This window comes from Pseudochaenichthys georgianus, chromosome 12 (genome assembly GCF_902827115.2).
Source record: "Pseudochaenichthys georgianus chromosome 12, fPseGeo1.2, whole genome shotgun sequence".
NCBI lineage: Eukaryota > Metazoa > Chordata > Actinopteri > Perciformes > Channichthyidae > Pseudochaenichthys > Pseudochaenichthys georgianus.
Window position 1 is genome coordinate 1960238 of NC_047514.1, and position 6032 is coordinate 1966269.

The 6032-nt window shown below is 40.1% G+C and overlaps 1 protein-coding gene across 1 annotated transcript in view; it reads left to right on the forward strand.

The window, feature by feature from the left end:
* Positions 1 to 3438: 3438 nt before the first annotated feature.
* Positions 3439 to 6032, forward strand: part of LOC117456232 (C-C chemokine receptor type 8-like) — a 5824-nt gene continuing 3230 nt past the window's right edge. The window contains exon 1 of the mRNA XM_034096038.2: positions 3439 to 3564. The gene's annotated coding sequence lies outside the window, so the exon portion shown is untranslated. The remainder of the gene's footprint in view (positions 3565 to 6032) is intronic.

Consider the following 6032-nt stretch of genomic DNA (forward strand, 5'->3'; position numbering starts at 1 on the left):
TGCTATGTTCCAGGGACGGGGAGGTGCCATTACGCATGGCACAACAGGCAGGGATGTGTTATTGAGCAGGTGTATCTGTGCTTCTAGTGCTGGACGGACCGAGTGGGGCGCAGACTACATCATGCTTCGCCCTTAACCCAATAGCGATAGCCTTAGAGGGCGAAGCCATATACGAAATAGAACTGGGGTTACCTACTGTAACCCAGCTTCTATGAGTAATGGCGCAGCCCTCTAAGCGCTGGGCCCCACTGGCTCTACGAATAGCTGAAGAAAAGTTATATTGTATGGGAGCAGATTGCCGGACCACCTTCCTATTTATACCGGAAGGAGGCCCGAGGGTGGGGCCCACCTAGCGGGTGGGCGTGGACTACAAGTGTTTCAGTGCTGCGCGGGGGCGCAGAGGGATAACCCAATAGCGATAGCCTTAGAGGGCTGCGCCATTACTCATAGAAGCTGGGTTACAGTAGGTAACCCCAGTTAATGCTTGATTCGCTCCAGGAAGAGGCGGGATTTCAAGGTGTGTTCAGGCTCTGTTTCTACATGCAGTTAATAATGTGAAACAAACAAGGTCGTGTTGTCAGCCCAGTCAGAAATGTAGTTTTCAGTCTGTTGTGAAGGAGACAGTGTTTATGTTCTTCTTAATGACAATCCAAACACATCTGTTCCACTCACTCCTTTACTATCAACTGTGAACAATGTAGAAAATATACTGCCTGTGCTGTTAGTTTGAAATGTTTATAATCCTCCAGGAACAATTATTCTTAAGTGTGTTACTCAGCCATTCTAACCCAATACGCGGTTTGTCAAATTCAGCAAATATCTTCTATGGCCCATCTTTCTTCTGTATTTTCAGAAGTACCCAAGTGGCAGCCATGATAAGAGCTGTTTAAGTCTAGTTGATAGGAAATGAGGTTCAGCTTCCCTTTATAATCTCCTTTAGTTCATAGGAAACACTGGATCATCCTTTACGAAAGGAGATAATGCTGTGCCACAATGCTTGTTCACAGAAACAACCGATAATGACGGACAAACAAAGATCACATGGTGTTTTTTATGCAGTTTACAACTTATGCCGGTGTATACAGGGTGTAATATGAACGAAGTGCTGTAAAATGATCAAATAAAATCACCATTTCAAAGTGTTAACTGAGTTGTGTGAGGTTTCTTAAACTTTTGTTTTACATGTTTTAATGTTGAGTTCATTTTAAGATTTGTTTGTTTTTAAATCACCCAATGGGTTGGCCCCTCTGTCCATCTCCGACCTCCTACATGGGCTTTGAGGTCGGCTGATCAGCTGCTGCTAGTAGTCCCTAAAACAAAGAAAAATACCAGTGGAGACCAGGGTTGTGTTCCGATAATCCAAAAATCAGCTCCTAAATTCGAACCCTATCTCCTATTCCTTGACCTCTGAGTGAAACGTCACGGGGTTAAGGGATAGTGGATAGGGGAATTCAAATGCCCAGGAGCTGCTGTGTGCCCTTTTGTACAACTAACAAGCTTAAAAATCCAAATCTCAAATTTAATATTTTGCCCAACAGGAGCACAGAGCCCAGGAGAAGAACCCGGTGGCTTCAAGCGATCCGTCGGGAGGATGAGTTTGGCCACCTGTGGGATCCAAAATCTCGCTTGCCGACTGTATCGGAGTACTCTGTCCTAAACTAAATGGACTATTGGAACGCGACCCTGGATTGCTTCTGAGGAGGGGGCGGAAGTGTCCCCCCTAAAATAACCCAGGCGTCACCGCTGTTGAGAGCTTCATAGTATGTTGAATACTTAAAACGAAAGTTAGTTATAATTAAATATAATCAATTATATTCTTGTATAACCCACAATGAAAATGCTTCATATTTTAGGTTTTTCTATATTTACAGCATAAACAAAACAAAGTGGTTTGTTTAGTTGAGTGTAAGGCCTAACAATGATTTATGTAGGCAGGTTCTTTCCTCTCCTCTCACAGCAGGGAGGGGGGCTCCGGATTTAAGCAGAAACACATTTGAGGCCTCAAAAGGGTGGTTATGTCATAGTCATAGAATATGTCTAGTCATGTTTTGTTTTACACAAACTTGGGAAGGTGTGTCTTATGCCAGAGCCAATAGAATATGTTGGTTGGGTATAGAGGAGGTGTTTGTGGGTTTTCTATCCGGTTTTTTGAGCATAAAAAGACTGGCTTTTTTGGTTTTCATGAGGGGAGAGGGGGGGAAACCCCTGGTATACTCTCTCCCGGTAGGCTCTGTCTTTCAGAGCTGGGTTAGACGGCTCTCGGTAAGTGGTTATGCTGGTGGTTAATAGAGCTATCCGGAATATATGATTTTATACCGAAAGTTGCTATAGCCAACGGAATCCATACATGGGTTTTATGCTGGTGATTAATAGAGCTATCCGGAATATATGATCCATACACGGACTTTTGAATAAATATGAATTAAGGTTTTAGATACAAAATATATAACCCCATTTTGATATGTTTTGTATGATTATAATGTGTTAAAAGGTAAAGACTCTGTACTGGTTTGGACCTATTTTTTCTTCAAATAAACTGATCTCACCTTTTGGATTGGGACAATAAAAGGGAAAATCTGTGCTCTCCTCTCCTGCTTCAAAGGTAAGACTGCACCCTGCCACACACATGTTTAGGTAGGAACACACCCCATTTACTGATACCAAAATCCTTCGGGATCGCTTAAACAGATTAAAAAGAGTTGTCTGAATAGAAACAGCAGTTAATTGAACCTGGTTCTTCGGGGAGTTAATAGAGGTGAGATCTTGCTGACGTTTGGTGGATCTGAGCCAAGCAGTAAACTTACATAGACTCAGTAACTTCGGTCGGGTCAATTAGTGAGGTCAGAGTAGTTTACCGGAATAAATTAATCGGGGCCTCACCTAGAACTCTAAACACCGCTCACCTGGCAAAGGTTCCACCTTGGCGCTACTTACTATTACTGTTTCTCAAACAGTACAGATAAACCATGAAATGATATGAATGTCACCAAAATAAATACAGATAATCTTGAGCTTTTCAAAACAATAAATTCACTGTTTAGCAAAAATAAATAAAAGTAAATACACAAATAATTGTACCATTTTTGGGGTGTACCACATGTGCCTTTTATCTATTATTGTAATATTATATTTTATATATGTTATGTTTGCTGTGAAGCACTTCGGTAAACCCTCTGTTTTTAATATGTGCTATATACATGAAATGGATTAGATTGGATTTATGTAGAGAGTAACGAAGTAAAGTAATATATTACTTTCTTTGAGTAACGACCCCATCACTGGTGGTAAAGTATAAGCCTTCTTACTCAACAGGTCATACATTTTGGAGATTCATCTCAAGTCGATCCTAAATCTTCAATCTGGGTTTTCTCTGCCTGGAGAAAAATGTCAATTTGATTGAAAATTGTGTAAAAGCTGTGAAAAAGGAACAGGGCAGCATGAGTCAGATGTAGGACTGCCCCTTCAGGAGACACTCTGTCACCCAGCTCTGAGATCAGTCTTCTGCAGCATACACTGAAGTCTACTCCCCCCGCCCGCTCTCTGCATCGCCACAACGCTGCACTGGTGAGTTCACTCTTTTATATATAAGATATATATATATAAATATAAGAGTAATACATATATTACAGTGACACCCGCAGTCTGTTGTTGTTTGCTTGACTTTTGAATTTCTTATGCTATGAAATGTATGAATGCTTGTTTATTTTTGGTTGATTCTGGTTTGAAACTGGCATAATGATGGTATTTATATGATAAATATATCAAATGCAGGGTGAGAAGAAAATTCATAATATAATCAATAATAGTTATAGTTTTTAAACACAGTTGAGTTAAAAGGACAACATCAGGACAATCATTAACTCAATACACTCGATAGATACTGGGACAACACATAATCTCTTAATTTTAACAAGTCAAATATATATTGAATTGCTTACAATGAGAAAACCTGATGAGTATTTATTCATTGATAAACCATCAACATTAATAACAGCAATATTGCTAAAAACTATTTTATCCATCCAATGATAAGCACTGAAGAGGATGTAACCAGTCATCAGTCAGGAATGAGCTGCTCTTAGATACACTGTGCAAAAAAAAAACATGCAAAGTAAGTTACTGTGAAGCCAACCGGATATCCACTTAGACATTTACACAGTAGCGGAAAAAGCCAGCCACTGGCTCACTTATAGCAACAGAAACAAACATGGTCATCATCTGTCAACATACATTATCCTTGTGATAAATATTATAAATGTCAAACATTTGTACAGGAAATTAAAAAAGAGCTTTCTGAGTCCTACACCACATAAAGAAGATCTTAACATCAGCTCCAAATTGCAGAACTGCAGAGAGGAGGGTGAAAGCCTGGCCGTTTCCTGAATGTGTCTTGTGGCTTTGATTCTGTTTCTAACTCTGCTACTGTGAACACCACAGTCTGTGACTCTGAAAAATGTGGAAAACCCTTTCAGTGTTTCTCCTTTTACTATTGAAGCCGTTCATGAAGCCTTAACCAAGTTAGATCCTAAGAAACCGGCTGGTCCGTGCAACTTTTCTTTTTAAAGATAGCTGCAGATTTGATTGCACCACCTCTTACTTCTCTTTTTAGCCTCTCCGTCAGCACAAACACAATTCCAAAAATATGGAAGTCAGCTTATGTCCTTCCTCTACTAAAAGGTGGGGAGGCTACTTTATTAAATAAGTATAGGCCCATCTCTAAATGATCAGTTCTGGCCCAGGTTCTTGAACGCCTAGTGAGTGAGCAGGTAAAGGTGTTCTTATGTAAAAATGACATCCTGTGTAAACATCAGTCAGGCTTCAGAAAGCAACACAGCACCATCACTGCGACAATGAAAGTGGTGAATCATATTGCTAATATCTTAGATAATAAGCAGAGTTGTGCAGCTCTATTTATTGACCTGTCCAAAGCGTTTGATACCGTCGATCATCATATCTTGAAGCAGAGGCTGGTCAGTATTGGCATGTCCAGCCATGCAGTGGGGTGGTTTGTGAACTACCTCTCTGAAAGGTCCCAATGTGTTCACTTTGATGGGCTGTCTTCTGAGTGGTTAAACATTACTAATGGTGTACCACAAGGTTCTGTTTTAGGTCCACTTTTATTCTCCATCTATATCAAAAGCTTAAGTCAAAATGTGGATAAAGCAACTTTAAATTTGTATGCTGATGATACCGTGATGTACTGTGCAGGTCCCTCCATTAAAGAGGCTGTTGTTAAATTACAGGCTGTTTTTAATATTATTCAGATGCAGAGCTTAAGCTTCTTTTTTTCTTTTTTTATACTTATGTTTTTATTGAGTTTTCACAACAATAATAACAACTTTGGATATTGTTACTATGCACGGAAAAGTACTCAAAGTGGTTGCCTGTTATAAATACCTTGGTATCTGGCTTGATGATTGCCTCTCTTTTAAACTTCAGGTCACTAACCTGCTTAAAAAGCTGAGGGTTAGGCTAGGTTTCTTTCTTCCTGTTTCTCGCTTGAGGCCAGGAAAAGTCTCTGTGACCTTTGACCTGTGCTGGACTATGGTGATTTGATCTATATGAATGCACCTACCCATTACCTCATCAAGTTAGATGCCGCCTATCACAGTGCGCTGACATTTGTTACTAACTGTAAAGTACTCGTCACTGTACCCTGTATGCCAGGGCGGGTTTGCCTTCACTGTACGGAGGCTCTGTCATTGGTACATTTTTTGATCTCAATGGGATTTTCACCTAATTAAATAAAGACTACAAGCAAACAAAATCGTATTAGATATAGATCTTAAATTCGGCTTGGTAACATCTTGCGTCAAGACCCTTACTGTAAATCCACCCTCTCAACTTAGTTCACTGCTTCATCTGGCTTTGTGAAATAAAACAGTGGGGTTCTACGTTTAAAAAGAAATTATGTAATAGAGGTCGAATGAAGTGAACAAGTGCTCATCAAGTGCTCATCAAGCTTCTAGCCTCGTTTATTTTCCTAGATTAGCAAAGGTCGCTTTGTGGAATTACCACACAAAAAAGCGAGG